The following is a 15,800-nucleotide window of genomic DNA, read 5'->3' on the forward strand; positions in this document are numbered from 1 at the left end:
CTTGGTTGACTTGGATCATTTGGACTCAAGGGCCTGTTTCAGTACTGTATAACTTTATGACTTTAAACTTCCATCAGGTTTCCCGTCAATCTCTGACACAAAGTATCTCCCTAGTTTTGTCACAAAGCATGTCCCAAGCCAACACCAGTTAGGCAGCAGACTCTTCGGAATGCTACTAACTCTAAATTAATTCTATTCTGTTCTGTTCTTTCTATCTATCTATCTATCTATCTATCTATCTATCTATCTATCTATCTATCTATCTATCTATCTATCTATCTATCTATCTATCTATCTATCTATCTATCTATCTATCTATCTATCTTTCTATCTATCTATCTATCTATCTATCTATCTATCTATCTATCTATCTATCTATCTATCTATCTATCTATCTTTCTATCTATCTATCTATCTATCTATCTATCTATCTATCTATCTATCTTTCTATCTATCTATCTTTCTATCTATCTATCTATCTATCTATCTTTCTATCTATCTATCTATCTATCTATCTATCTATCTTTCTATCTATCTATCTATCTATCTATCTATCTATCTATCTATCTATCTATCTATCTTTCTATCTATCTATCTATCTATCTATCTATCTATCTATCTTTCTATCTATCTATCTATCTATCTATCTATCTATCTATCTATCTATCTTTCTATCTATCTATCTATCTATCTATCTATCTATCTATCTATCTATCTATCTATCTATCTTTCTATCTATCTATCTATCTATCTATCTATCTATCTATCTATCTATCTATCTATCTTTCTATCTATCTATCTATCTATCTATCTATCTATCTATCTATCTATCTATCTATCTTTCTATCTATCTATCTATCTATCTATCTATCTATCTATCTATCTTTCTATCTATCTATCTATCTATCTATCTATCTATCTATCTATCTATCTATCTATCTGTCTGTCTATCTATCTATCTATCTATCTATCTATCTATCTTTCTATCTATCTATCTATCTATCTATCTATCTATCTATCTGTCTATCTATCTATCTATCTATCTATCTATCTATCTATCTTTCTATCTATCTATCTATCTATCTATCTATCTATCTGTCTATCTATCTATCTATCTATCTATCTATCTATCTATCTATCTATCTATCTATCTATCTATCTATCTATCTATCTATCTATTTTGTTGAGCGATAGGACACTGTAACAGGCCCTTCCTGCCCAGTGAGCCACTCCACCCAGTTACACCCATGTGACCTACTAATGTGGGTCGCAAGGAGAACATATAAAATCCTTACAGATAGCAGAGGGAATTGAACCCACTGGTATTATAGAAGCTTTGCATTTACCAGCAAATTCTCTGTTACAAGTGTTGGATGACGATCTTAAGTTACTGTTTAAATTGTTATTTTTCTTGTTGCCTCTTTAAACATATATATATAGAGTGGATGAAGAGAGGGAAATAGGGAAACTAGGACTGGAGGGCACAGGCTCAGAATAGTGGGATGTCTATTTACAGCAGAGATGAGGAGGAATTTCTTTAGCCAGAGGGTGATAAATCTGTGAAATTCATTGCTACCAATGGCTGTGGAGGACGTTATTATGCATATTTAAAGTGAAAGTTCTTGATTAGGAAGGGCACCAAAGGTTATGGGGAGAAGACAGGAGAGGGATAATAAATCAGACATGATGGAAAGGTGGACCAGACTCAATAGACTGAATGGCCTAGTTCTGCTTCTACATTTTATGGTATTAGGTCTTATTTATGTATATTTTGTATGATCAACTGTTTGTAAATGCTTAGGACACTTTTAAATTCCTTTGTGTCAGCTTGAGACAGCATGACAGCATAAGTCAGGAGTGTCGTCGTTTATCAGGGCAGACTCCATTATATAACCAGCTTAAACTAGTTCACAGTGTAAAGATCTCCAGTCCTTTGTTACTTGCCTTACTTGGTATTGGATTTGGTTTGTTACTGTCACATGTTCCGAGGTACAGTGAAAAGCTTGTCTTGTATAGATCACTTCATTACAAGAGTATTGAGGTAAAACAAGCTAAAATAATAACAGAATGCAGAACAAAGTGTGAGAGCTGTAGAGAAACTACAGCACAGGTAAACAGTAAGGTGCACAGTCAAGTGAAGCCACTTTTATTGTCATTTTGACCATAACTGCTGGTACAGTGCATAGTAAAAATGAGACAACGTCTTTCAGGACCATGGTGTTACATGACACAGTACAAAAACTAGACTGAACTACGTAAAAAAAGACACATAGAAAGCTACACTAGACTACAGACCTACACAGGACTACATAAAGTGCACAAAAACAGTGCAGGCATTAAAATCAATGATAAACAGGACAATAGGGCAAGGTGTCAGTCCAGGCTTCGGGTATTAAGGAGTCTGATAGCTTGGGGGAAGAAACTGTTATATAGTCTGGTTGTGAGAGCCTGAATGCTTCGGAGCCTTTTCCCAGACGGCAGGAGGGAGAAGAGATTGTATGAGGGGTGCATGGGGTCCTTCAAAATGCTGTTTCCTTTGCGGATGCAGCATGTAGTGTAAATGTCCGTGATGGCAGGAAGAGAGACCCCGATGATCTTCTCAGCTGACCTCACTATCCACTGCATGGTCTTGCGATCCGAGATGGTGCAATTTCCAAACCAGGCAGTGATGCAGCTGCTCAGCACGCTCTCAATACAACCCCTGTAGAATGTGTTGAGGATGGGGGATGGGAGATGGACTTTCCTCAGCCTTCGCAGAAAGTAGAGACGCTGCTGGGCTTTCTTTGCTATGGAGCTGGTGTTGTGAGACCAGGTGAGATTCTCCGTCAGGTGAACACCAAGAAACTCGGTGCTTTTTACGATCTCTACTGAGGAGCTGTCAGTGTTTAGCGGGGAGTGGTCGCTCTGTGCCCTCCTGAAGTCAACAACCATCTCTTTTGTTTTGTTTTCATTAAGAGACAGGTTGTTGGCTCTGCATCAGTCCGTTAGCCATTGCACCTCCTCTCTGTAAACTGACTCGTCGTTCTTGCTGATGAGACCCACCACAGTGGTGTCATCTGCGAACTTGATGATATAGTTCGAGCTGTGTGTTGCGGTACAGTCGTGGGTCAGCAGAGTGAACAGCAGTGGACTGAGCACACAGCCCTGGGGAGCCCCCGTGCTCAGTGTGATGATGTTGGAGATGCTGCTCCTGATCCGGACTGAATGAGGTCTCCCAGTCAGGAAGTCTAGGATCTAGTTGCAGAGGGAGGTGTTCAGGCCCAGCCCATGCCCAGTATTGTTAATCATAACTAATAATAATTTATTTGTCACATATACATTGAAACATCAAAAGATATATTGGAATGCGCTTTTTGCATTAATAGCCAATACAACTCAAGGTTGCACTACGAGCAGCTGCAAGTTTTGCCATGACCCCCCTAACATAGCATTTCCACAATTTACCTGTGCATCTTTGAAACGTAGGAGTAATCTTCTCCATTTCGTAAATCTGTTAATCATAATGTGGAACAATTTGATTCGTACTGGAAAAATGGTTGAACTACATAAAGCCTCATAGGCCTGAGCTTATTCTCACAAATCAATGAATATGTTGTAAAAAAAGATCACTCCCTACTTGTACATAGTTTCTTCCTTTTGCTTGTTTTTTCTTTCCACTCTTTTCTATAGTGTATACCTCAGATAAATATTTTGTGGAGATTTGTGATATATATGAACAATGTTAGATGATGAATTTAAATAAAATATAAATTACAATAAAAAAGAAATGTAGAAGTAAACTGGACCACCTGGAGGAAATGCACACACTCACGGAAAGAACATACAAACTCCTTACAGACGGTGATCGGTATTGAACTGCGATCTTACAACTGGCGCCGTAAAGCATTACGCTAACTGCTATGCTGCTATACCACCCCTGAGGGAGAAAAATGTAGGACAGGAGGGTTAATTTGATCTTAGAGAAGGTTAAAGAACCTATACTGTGCTGTAATGTTTCATTTGCCTGTTCATACAGATCAGATCATTATACATTGTGTGGAGGTAGAACAAGGTCAAACAATGTAACAATGTAGAATAAAGTGTAACAGCTAGAGGACATTAGTGGAGATAGACAATGAAGTGCAAGCATAACGAGGTCAACTGTGAGTCCATTTTATCATACAAGAGTCTGATAACAGTGGGATAGAATTTGTCCTTGAGCTTTCGGGTTTTTTTATCTTCTGCCTCATGGAAGAGAAAGAAGAAAATATATATTTACTCTGTACTACTTTCTGTTACAACCTAACACTTGTACTTTGCTAAAATCTAATAAAACACTGTAACAATAGGATTTGCACCTCGTTCTTGACTTACGAAGGAGTTTATGAACGATATCATCTCTACATCCAACACACATTTTACACTGACCTGACAGAATACACTACCATTCGCTCATTGTCGCTAGATCACGATCCCGGAGCTGCTAATCACCAGAGATCTACAATGGTGAAGGAAGATGATCCCTGTCACCTTCCCAAGTGTAAATTAACTATAATTGTTAAATGCTAACCTTGCTGGCAACAGCGAAATCGTGCCAATGAGTAAAAAGCTCTGAACTAAGTTAGCACCAAGTTAAAAGCTTATGCACTATGATCTCGCCCGACCTCTTCGAGCAGCAGTGAAAGAACATTACATTGCCTGAACTGTTAAACTGACCAGTGACAGTGGCACAGTAGCATAACGCAGTTACAGCAGTAGCTCTCAGATCGGGGTAAATCTGTCCTGATCTGTAAATCTAAGATTGATAGATTCTTGATTAATCAGTGCATCAAAAGTTACAGGGAGAAGTCAGAAAATGGGGTTGAGAGGGATAATAAATCAGCCATGATGGAATGGTGGAGCAGACTCAATGGGCTGAATGGCCTAATTCTGTTCCTATGTCTTATAGTCTTGTGCTTTTACTCATTTAAGGAGTTTTGTAAGGGCTTATCACTATGTATGTCTTAATATAGATTTCTGGATTCAGTGCCAATCTTACATGTGAAACCTTAAAACATTTAAACAATTCTTATGAGATCTTTTCCATTTTATATCAAAACCATTGAAAGGATTTGAAATTGATCACATGGTGGGATTTTTATAATTCCTTAAATGATGCCCTTTGCATTATAAAATCAATGAATAGTGCCTAGAACTGCTTTGGAAGAGTCATGAACTCTCAAGAATTTGGCAATGGTTATAAACCACTCTTGCGATTTATGGCTTCCACAAAGACAATTTCTGCTTTGTCACGGCTGTGATCCGATTGAGGCTGATGGGTCGAAAGTCTCCCATTTCTGAACCATGACCTCACTACATTTCACAAGCAAGTACATGTCTGAAGTGAAAAACATTTGCTCAGCAAAATGAGGAATTTCGGTGATAGGTACAAGCCAAAAAGTCTTAGAATCATATGGCACTACAGCACTAAACTGGGCTCTTTGACCTTTTTATTTGCATTGACCCACACCTGGACCACAGCCTTCCATACCTTTCCCATCACTATTTATCCAAACTCTTAATTGTTGCAATCAAACCCACATCCACCATTTCTGCTGGCTGCTCATACTTCAGCCACCCTTTGAGTGAAGAGGTTTCTCCTCAGATTCCCCTTAAATAGTTCATTTTTCTTCCTTAATCTCTGGTCCCTAGTCCTGGTTTCACCCAACCTCAGGGGAAAAGACCTGCTTGCATTTATCCTGTTTATACCCCTCATAAGATCATATGCTCATAAGACATTGGAGATTCACCCATCGAATCTGCTCTGCCATTCCAACATGGCTGCTTTATTACCCCTCTCAACCCCATTCTCCTGCCTTCTCCCCATGATAACGTAGTGGTTAGCACAACACTAGACAATACCAGCGACCCAGGTTTAATTCCCGCCACTGCCTGTAGGGAGTTTGCATGTTCCCTCTGTGACTGTGTGCATTTCCTCTGGGTGCACTGGTTTCCTCCCATAGTCCAAATACACACCGGTTGGTAGGTTAATTGGTCATTGTAAATTTATCCCATGATTGTGCTAGGATTAAATCTGGAGTTGCTGGGCGGCATGGCTCAAAGGGCTGGAAGGGCCTATTGTATCTCAATAAATAAATAATTAAAATTGGTGCATTTGTTAATCAAGAACCTATCAACTGCTTTAAATATACCCAATTACTTGGCCTCCACAGGTATCTGTCGCAATGAATTCTACAGATTTACAGCCCTCTGGCTGAAGAAAATCCTGCTCATCTCTATCCTAAAGAGACATCCTTGTATTCTCAGGCAGTGCTCTCTGGTCCCGGACTCTCCCACTATTTAAAACAGCTTATGAGGCTACAGTAAATAACCCCTAGAGTGTTGGTTAGTTGTAGAATATGGGGACTCACCACTACTCTGCACTAATTCCACAACTTATGGACTCATTTTTAAGAATTCCACAACTCATCTTCTCCATAAGATCATAAGACACAGGAGCAGAATTGGGCCATTCAGCCCATCAAGTGTGCTCTGTCATTCCATCATGGCTGATTATTATCCCTCTCAACCCCATTCTGCTTTCTCCATATAACTTTTGATGTGTTGTATAATCAAGAACCTATCAACCTCCACTTTAAATATATCCAATGACTTGGCCTCCACAGTCATATGTGGCAATGAATTCCACAGATTCACCACCCTCTGGCTAAAGAAATTCCTCCTCATCTCTGTTCTAATTGGACATCCTCTATTCTGAATCTGTGCCTTCTTGTTCTAGACTCCCATAATATAGGAAACATACTCTCCACATTCACTCTATTTTGCCCTTTCCATATTCGATAGGTCTCACTGAGATCCCCTGCTCATTCTTCTAAACCAGCAAGTAAAGGCCCAGAGTTATCAAACACTCATGATTTTTTATACCAATGCTCCAGGGAATCAATCTTTCAGGTAATATGCAAGTCCTTTTTTTAAATCTGGAAATTTGAGGTGCAGACAGCAAAAACTGACTGTGAATAGCATGAACAGAACTCCCTCTCTACCTCTGGAATTCCTGGGGCCTTGGCGACAGGATTTAAGTGCTCTTGGGTCAGGTGTAACGTGGTTAGATATAACTCCATATAATGGGCCAGATTAAATTTCCCTTGCCCCACTCCACCAATTTGCTTCGGCCTCGACTCTGAGCGCCTCTTACAATAGGCATGCTGTCGCTGCTCTGAATGGGTTTGTTAATCTGGTGCCAAATCAGATGTATTAAGTATTGTCGGCTTTCTGTCCACCAGAAGCTTCATTGAAACTGCTAAGCGCATTTTGAACAGGAGCCGTGCAGTCAGCGGAAAGTAAACATCTTTTTTGCAGCTTTGAACAGCGGCCAGTGAAAAAAGAACGCACATTCCTTTCACACCAAAGGACATCATAAGAGATGCTATTATGAATGTGGTACTTTTTGAAGTGTTGAGTACTTAGGTACAAAATGTGGCAGCCAATTTGTTCACAACAAGTTTCCACAAACAGCTGTGTGTTAATGACTAGATAATTGATTTTATTGAGTTAAATATAGAGGAGATAGACTCCCTCATGCCTGTCTAAGGAGTTTATATATCTCATCTATATTACCTGAGAAAGCAAAATTGGTTTATTATATCTACATGCATACAATGAAATAATAATCACAAGAGATTCTGCAGATGCTGGAAATCCAGAACAGACAAACACACAAATTGTATGTCAGGCAGCATCTATGGAGAGGAATAAAAGGTCGATGTTTCAGGCCGAGACCCTCAATCAGGACTGGAAGGGAAGGGAGAAGAAGCCACAGTAAGAAGATGGGGGGAAGGAAAGGAGTACAAATTGAAAGATGGGTGGGGGGGGGGAATAAAGTAAGAAGCTGGGAAGTGATAAGTGGAAGAGGTAAAGATCTGAAGAAGAAGGGATCTGGTAAGAGATGAGAGTGGACCATGGGTGAAAGAGAAAGGTGAAAGAGCTTTTGTTTTGCATCCCACCGTGGTTAGACCACACATGGAGTACCGAGCTCAGATCTAGTGGCATTATAAGAAGGATGTGAGAACTTTAGAAACAGTGCAAAGGAGATTTACCAGGATGCTGTCTGAACCCATGTCTTATGAGGAAAGGTTGAGCAAGCTGGAGCCTTTCTCTGGAATGGAGGTGATTTGATAGAAGTGTATAAGATGATGCGTAGAGTGAGTGCGCAGAGCACTGTGGGAAGGAAGAGTTAGATTAGTCTTAGAGTGGGTTAAAAGCTCAGCACAACGTTGTGGGCTGAAGGACCTGTACTGTGCTGGAATGTTCTATGTTCAATAGATCGTGCCATGTATTCAAAACCAAAAGAAATTGAAATGTAGAATATAGTGACGCAGTTACAAAGAAAGTGCAGTGCAGGCAGATAAATAAAGTGCAAGAGCCCAGATAAGTCCTCGGTTTAACATCTCATTCAGAAAACCTTCGACCAGAACTAAAGCATCACTTTCCGGATGTTACCTGAATCAGTCTTTTCAGTCCAAGGTGAAAGTGCTCTCTACTGAAGCGCAGCTTCATTCTTACAGTGCAATGTCATGATGATGATAATGGTTAAATATTCACCCTATGGTGTTTTTAATTGTGAAATATATTGCACACTGCAATCAAAGATTCTGTCTCAGACTAGTTTCGGAACTAATTGGTGAAGTATTGACAAAGGTTAGAATTTCATTCCGCAGTCTCTTGGATCTCTGTCATAATTTCCTTGTGATAGAGTAAGAGATGGTGACATTATAGACCTATTGAATGCACTGTCAATGCACATCATTACTAATGTCAGAGGACCAGAGGTAGATCTATCATTCAGCCCGACGATGGTCACAATGCTTTCATTGTTCTTGTCTGTATCTCTTTTCTTTAGACATGATTGGTCAGATATCGGCCGGAGCCCTAGCTCATCCTGTGATTGGTTAGACCCCAGCCGCCAGTCTATGATTTGTCTGACCCTAAGAGAGTCTGTGATTAGTCAGGTCCTAGCTCATTCTCCCAATTTGTCAAGCTCCACCCAGTCTGCAGTTGGTCAGTCTGGGATTGGTCAAACCCCAACCAAGTCTGCAACCAGTCTGACCCCCAAATGAGTCTGTGATTGGTCATTTTCTAGCCTGATCTGTGATTGATCACATCCTGGTCCATTCTGTGATCGGTCATATTTTCGCCCAGTCTGTGATTGGTTAGTCTGCACCTGGTCAGCTATCAGTCCAGTCTGCGATTGTTCAAGCCCTGGACTAATCTATGACCAGTCAGTCTGCAGCTGGCCACACCAGGGCCAGATATTCAGCTGTACAACAGTGAAACAAGATACGTCATTTTCAACTCTCAAACTGATAGTACCAATAGTACAACTGAGGTGTCCTCTTTTATGAAAGAGTACATTTCCCTTTATCACCATATCATCATCATCATCAGTGATCACCCATAGTCAAGTATGATCCTTCTCCTGGTGGTTGATCTGGTCTTGAGATGACTGAAGACGCTGAACAGTGATCCACAAGTCCTGTTGCAGTGCTGGCTGATGATGGTCATTGAGGTGCTGGCTGGGCCTTTCCCACTCTCTCCTTATGTTGAATCCACTTAGTCTCAGCAGCACAGTGGAGGTATTCTTCCAGCTGTGCAGTCCCCTCATAGACAGTCCTTCTCCAGCTTTTCCTATCCCGTGTTAATTTCTCCCATCCACTCAGGTTGATGTGGCACTTCCTCAGGAGGGTCTGATATTGGCCTTGAACCACTTTTTCTGCCCTCCAGGAGTGCACTTTGCATCTTCGAGTTGGCTGAACAGGTGTTGTTCTGGGAGATGGGAGTCAGGCATACGGATGATGTGGTCGACACAACGCAGTTGGTGTTGAGTCACGAATGTGGCTATGGAGTTAATGTTTCCAGGGTTTTTGGAGTTAGTATACCTGTTCTTCTGGCTAACTCTCAGAGTCTTCCAGAGGCATTTTTGCTGGCAGGTTTCTAAGGATTTTATGTGCCCTGCTGTATGTTGTCCATGACTCCGCTCCATATAGCTTTATAAACCAGAAGCTTAGTTTTGGTCTTGATATCTGTATATCAAACCTTCTTTCTCAGCCTGGCAAAAGCTCCACTCGCACAGCTTATTCTGTGAATTATTTCAAGGTCAATGTTGGCTCTTGAAGAAAGAAGGCTGCCAAGGTATGGGGAATAATCAGTGTTCTCCAGGGGGTGTTGTCAGTTTGGATGTTTGGAGGTTTAGGAGCTTCACCTGGAGCAGGTTGGTGCAGGACTTGGGTTTTCTTGATGTGTAGATCTAGCTTATGCACTCCAGATCCTCCTTAGAGTGAGTTACAATGGCATTGTCATCTCCATATTGGTGCTGCATGATGGAAATAGTAGACACCGTGTGATGGTTAAAGACCCCCCCCCCCCATCTGTCCTGTAGAGAATTTGGACTCCTTGTGGGTGTTCAAACGACACACACAAAATGCTGGTGGAACACAGCAGGCCAGGCAGCATCTATAGGGAGAAGCACTGTCGACATTTTGGGCCGAGACCCTTCGTCAGGACTAACTGAAAAGAAAGATAGTAAGAGATTTGAAAGTAGTGGGGGGAGGGGGAAATGCAAAATGATAGGAGAAGACCGGAGGGGGTGGGATGAAGCTAAGAGGTGGAAAGGTGATCGGCAAAAGTGATACAGAGCTGGAGAAGGGAAAGGATCATGGGACGGGAGGCCTCGGGAGAAAGAAAGGGGGAGAGGAGCACCAGAGGGAGATGGAGAACAGGCAAACAACTAACTATGTCAGGGATGGGGTAAGAAGGGGAGGAGGGGCATTAACGGCAGTTAGAGAAGTCAATGTTCATGCCATCAGGTTGGAGGCTACCCAGCCGGTATATAAGGTGTTGTTCCTCCAACCTGAGTGTGGCTTCATCTTGACAGTAGAGGAGGCCATGGATAGACATAACAGAATGGGATGTGGAATTAAAATGTGTGGCCACAGGGAGATCCTGCTTTCTCTGGCGGACTGAGTGTAGGTGTTCAGCGAAATGGTCTCCCAGTCTGCGATGGGTCTCACCAATATAAAGGCCACACCGGGAGCACCAGATGCAGTATACCACACCAGCCGACTCACTTCACCTGGAAGGACTGTCTGGGGCTCTGAATGATGGTGAGGGAGGAAGTGTAAGGGCAGGTGTAGCACTTGCTCCACTTACAAGCGAAATGAGGCTTTTCATTCCAGGACGAAGGAGATGTCTTCCTTTTTTAAACAAAGGGGCTTCCCTTCTTCCACCATCAACTCTGCTCTCAAACGCATCTCTCCCATTTCCCGCACATCTGCCCTCACCCCATCTACCCGCCACCCCACTTGGGATAGGGTTCCCCTTGTCCTTACCTACCACCCCACCAGCCTCCAGGTCCAACATATAATTCTCCGTAACTTCCACCACCTCCAACGGGATCCCACTGCCAAGCACATCTTTCCCTCCCCCCCTCTTTCTGCCCTCCGCAAGGATCGCTCCCTACGCGACTCCCTTGTCCACTTGTTCCCCCCTCCCCCCACCATCCCTTCCCAACGATCTCCCTCCTGGCACTTATCCTTGTAAGCAGAACAAGTGCTACACCTGCCCTTACAGTCCTTCCAGGTGAGGCGACACTTCATTGTGAGTCGGCTGGTGTGGTATACTGCGTCCGGTGCTCCCGGTGTGGCCTTTTATATATTGGTGAGACCCGACGTAGACTGGGAGACCGTTTCGCTGAACACCTACGCTCGGTCCACCAGAGAAAGCAGGATCTCCCAGTGGCCACACATTTTAATTCCATGTCCCATTCCCATTCTGATATGTCTATCCATGGCCTCCTCTACTGTCAAGATGAATCCACACTCAGGTTGGAGGAACAACATCTTATATACCGGCTGGGTAGCCTCCAACCTGATGGCATGAACATTGACTTCTCTAACTTCTGTTAATGCCCCTCCTCCCCTTCTTACCCCATCCCTGACAATATTTAGTTGTTTGTTTTTTTTCTCTCTCTCTGCCCATCACCCTACCTGTTCTCCATCTCCCTTTTGGTGCTCCCCCCACTCCCCCTTTCTTTCTCCTGAGGCCTCCTGTCCCACGATCCTTTCCCTTCTCCAGCTCTGTATCACTTTTGCCAATCACCTTTCCAGCTCTTAGCTTCATCCCACCCCCTCCGGTCTTCTCCTATCATTTTGCATTTCCCCCTCCCCCCACTACTTTCAAATCTCTTACTATCTTTCCTTTCAGTTAGTCCTGACAAAGGGTCTCGGCCCGAAACATCGACAGTGCTTCTCCCTATAGATGCTGCCTGGTCTGCTGTGTTCCACCAGCATTTTGTGTGTGTTGTTTGAATTTCCAGCATCTGCAGATTTTGTCGTGTTTGCTGCTTGTGGGGGTCTTGGCCTGTGAGGTGAAGAATGGTTGCAATGAAAAGTGCAAACAGAGTTGGGTCAGCGATGCACCCCTGTTTGACCCCAGTCTCAACCTTAAAAGATGCTGTTTCAGAGCCGCTGTTGCTGATGACTGTTGCAGTTATATCATTGTGTAAGAGCTGCAGGATCTTGAGGTATTTCTCTGGGCACCCAACTTTGGACAGTATCTGCCAAATGATGCTTTTGTAAAGTCTATGAAGGCCATATAAAGTGGAAGATTTTGTTCCCGGGCTTTCTCCTACAATTGACGTGTTGTAAAAATCATGTCAGATGTTTCCCTGGCTGGATGGAAGCCACACTGAGACTCAGGCAGGAGATCTTGAGCCAGAGGTGAAAGCTGGTCACATAAAATTCGGATGAGTATCTTTCCTGCTGGAGATGCCTCTATAGCTTCCACAGTCAGCTTTGTCACCCTTTTTGAAGAGTGTGACAATCAGGGCTGGAATCTTCTCCTGGTTCCATATCTTGACAAGAAGGTCATGAATGTGATTTAAAAGTTTTGTAGCACCTTCCTTGAGGATTTCTGCTGGAATTCCATCAGGCCCAGTGGCCTTGTTGTTCTTCAATTTCTTGCAAGCTGTCTGCAGTTCTTTTATACTAGGAGGCTTACTCATGTCCTACTTCACGAGTTGCTGTGGGAGCTGGTTGATGACTTCAATGTCAACAGTGGTGTTACGATTAAGTAGCTCCTGTAAGTGTTCTTTCCATCAAGAATTGACGACATCGTTGTCCTTTAGCAGCCTTTGTCCGTGTTTGGAGTGAAGGGGGTTTAGGCCACAGTGGTCTGGGCCATACACTGTCTTGGTGGCAATAAAGAAACTCCTGATATCACCAGAGTCAGCAAGCTGCTGTATTTCTAGGTCACCACTGATACTCTCAGTCCACCACTGATACTCTCAGTCCACCTCTGATTCTTTATTTTCCTTACTCTAAACTGGACTATGACCTTAGTTTTGGAGTGACTTCTCTTTTTGCCTTGCAGTTGATGTCCTTCTGCCAGGCATAGAAAACTTTCCTTCTATTTCATTGTCATTTTCATCAAACCAATCTTTGTTTTTCTTGGTCTTGTATCCAGTGATGTTTTTACAAGTATCAAGGATGGTGGTCTTCAATGTGATCCAGTGTACTTCAATGTCCTTGGATACTGCTTTGGGATTCTTTCAGAAAGGGCAGCCTGGAGATGATGTACCGTTCCTGTGTCCTTCAGGCTTTCGATGTTGAACCTGGGACGGGTCAGCTTCTTTTGCACTCTACTCCTCCGCATGATTTTCATGGTCATTTGTGATGATGGTCTGTCCAGCCATCATCAGCACTGATCGTGACTCTTGTATTCTTTACGTCTCTGCGATCCCTCCTCCAAATACTGATGTAATCTGTAAGATGCCAAGTCTTTGAATGGGGATGCCTTCATGAAGTTTTCACCTTATTTCTCTGGTGAAGCAGGGTGTTGGTAATGATCAGGTCATGTTCAGCACACTTGGAGAGTAAGAGCACTCCACTGGAGTTGATGCTGCCAATACCTTCCTTTCCAATTGTGCCTTTCCAGGAGTTGGTGTCCCTGCCAACTCTAGCATTGCAATCTCCAAGAAGAATGACCTTATCTTCCTTGGGAATATCTGATAGTATGTGGTGTGGGTCAGCGTAGAAGGTGTCCTTAACATCATCTGGTGAGTCCAAGGTTGGAGCGTAGGCACCCACAGCTGTAGCCATTTGATTGTTAGTGAGCTGAGGGTGCATGGTCATGAGGCATTCATTGATGCCAGCTAGCAGTTCGGCGAGGTGACTGATGATGCTGTTCTTCATGGCGAATCCATCTCAGTTGCTGGTTTCCCCTTCCAGAGAAAGGTGCATCCACCCTTCTCCTCCTTCAATTGCCCTTCCTCGGCCATACACATTTCAGAGAGGGTAGCAAGATCAATCTGGAATTTTCTTAGCTCTCTGGAGATGATGGCAGCATGGCTTTCAAGACATTCACTGTCCATAAGTGCCCGCACATTCCAGGCTCCAAAATTCGATAGCTTTTGTTTCAGTCCGCAGTTTGGAGATCCCCTGAGCACAGTAATCCAGTTAGGAGTGAGGAGGCAGGTTATTTTTAGGGCATCATTTCTAGCCCCTTCCCCATGTGCAGTGAGCAGAGCGGGTCCTGAATGGGGCTGCTCAGTCGTAGGTGCAGCTGCCGAAAACTCTATCTGCCTCAGTCCAAGAGCAAGATGCTGTATCTAACACCCACTATCTGTGTGCCAGGTTGTGGCTGGGAGCTCCCAGACTTCACTGTCCTGCTCTTGTCACCACTTCCTGATGGCTACAGAGCTTTGTCCAAGTTGGTCGATTGGATTACCAAACCATGAGAAATGTCTACGTGAGGTATTTTAGCATGGGGAGACTTATGCACAAGCAGCCACTACTTGAGCCTTAACAGAGAAAAGACAAGAATCCATTTCACCATAAATGTTGTTCTCACCTGCTTCTCCTCCGTTTCCTGCACAGTTGACCTCTCCCCATCCTCCTGTTGTTGTAACAGGGTTAGACAATACCTTGTCTTTAACCACTACCCCATAAGCCTCTGTATTATGCACACCACTCTCTGTAGCTCCCCCATCTCCAACAGGATCCTACCACTAAGCACATCTTTCTCTCCCCACTCCTTCTGCTTTCCATAGTGATGGCTCTTTACACAATTCACTTACCTGCCTGTCCGTCCCCAGAGATCTATGCAAGAGTAACAAGTGGTCGATTGAATTACCAAACTTGCCCCTACCTCTCCTCCTTCTTCACCATTCAAGGCCCCGACAGTCCTGCCAGGTGAGGCAATGTTAACGTTTGAGGAGTGTTTGATGGCTCTGGGCCTGCACCCATTGAAGGTCAGAAGAATGAGGGGGAATCTCATTGAAATCTATAGAATATTGAAAGGTCTATATAGACTTGATGTGGAGAGGATGTTTCCTATAGTGGGAGAGTCTAGGACAAGAGGGCACAGCCTCAGAATAGAGAGATGTCCAATTAAAACAAAGATAAAGAGGAATTTCTTTAGCCGGGGGGTTGGGGTGAAGCTGTGGAATTCATTGCAACATATGGCTGTGAAGGTCAAGTCATCGAGTATATTTAAAGTGGAGGTTAATAGGTTCTTGATTAGTCAGGACATCAAAATTTACTGGGAGAAGGCAGGAGAATGGAGTTGAGAGGGATAATAAATTAGCCATGAAGGAATGGCAGAGCAGAATTAATGGACTGAATGGCTTAATTCTGCTCTTAACACTTTACCAGCGATTCTGTTGAGGTCATCGATTGCATCCAGTGTTTACAGTGAGGCCTCCTCTACATTGGTGAGATCCAGTACAGAGTGGGACACTGCTTTCTCAAGCTCCTTCATCCTGAATG

General features: G+C 43.2%; 1 protein-coding gene and 1 long non-coding RNA gene across 2 annotated transcripts in view; one reads left to right on the top strand and one right to left on the bottom strand.

Annotated features, from left to right (window-relative positions):
- LOC132392972 (uncharacterized) overlaps positions 1 to 8,460 on the bottom strand; it is a 95,809-nt gene extending 87,349 nt beyond the window's left edge. Inside the window, exon 1 of the long non-coding RNA XR_009511701.1 lies at positions 4,408 to 8,460. This is a non-coding gene — a long non-coding RNA (uncharacterized LOC132392972). The remainder of the gene's footprint in view (positions 1 to 4,407) is intronic.
- The window catches only part of nhej1 (nonhomologous end-joining factor 1), a 382,674-nt gene that overhangs the window by 289,415 nt on the left and 77,459 nt on the right, over positions 1 to 15,800 (top strand). The window lies entirely within an intron of this gene.

The sequence above is a fragment of the Hypanus sabinus genome, chromosome 4 (genome assembly GCF_030144855.1).
Source record: "Hypanus sabinus isolate sHypSab1 chromosome 4, sHypSab1.hap1, whole genome shotgun sequence".
In the NCBI taxonomy this organism is placed as follows: Eukaryota; Metazoa; Chordata; class Chondrichthyes; order Myliobatiformes; family Dasyatidae; genus Hypanus; species Hypanus sabinus.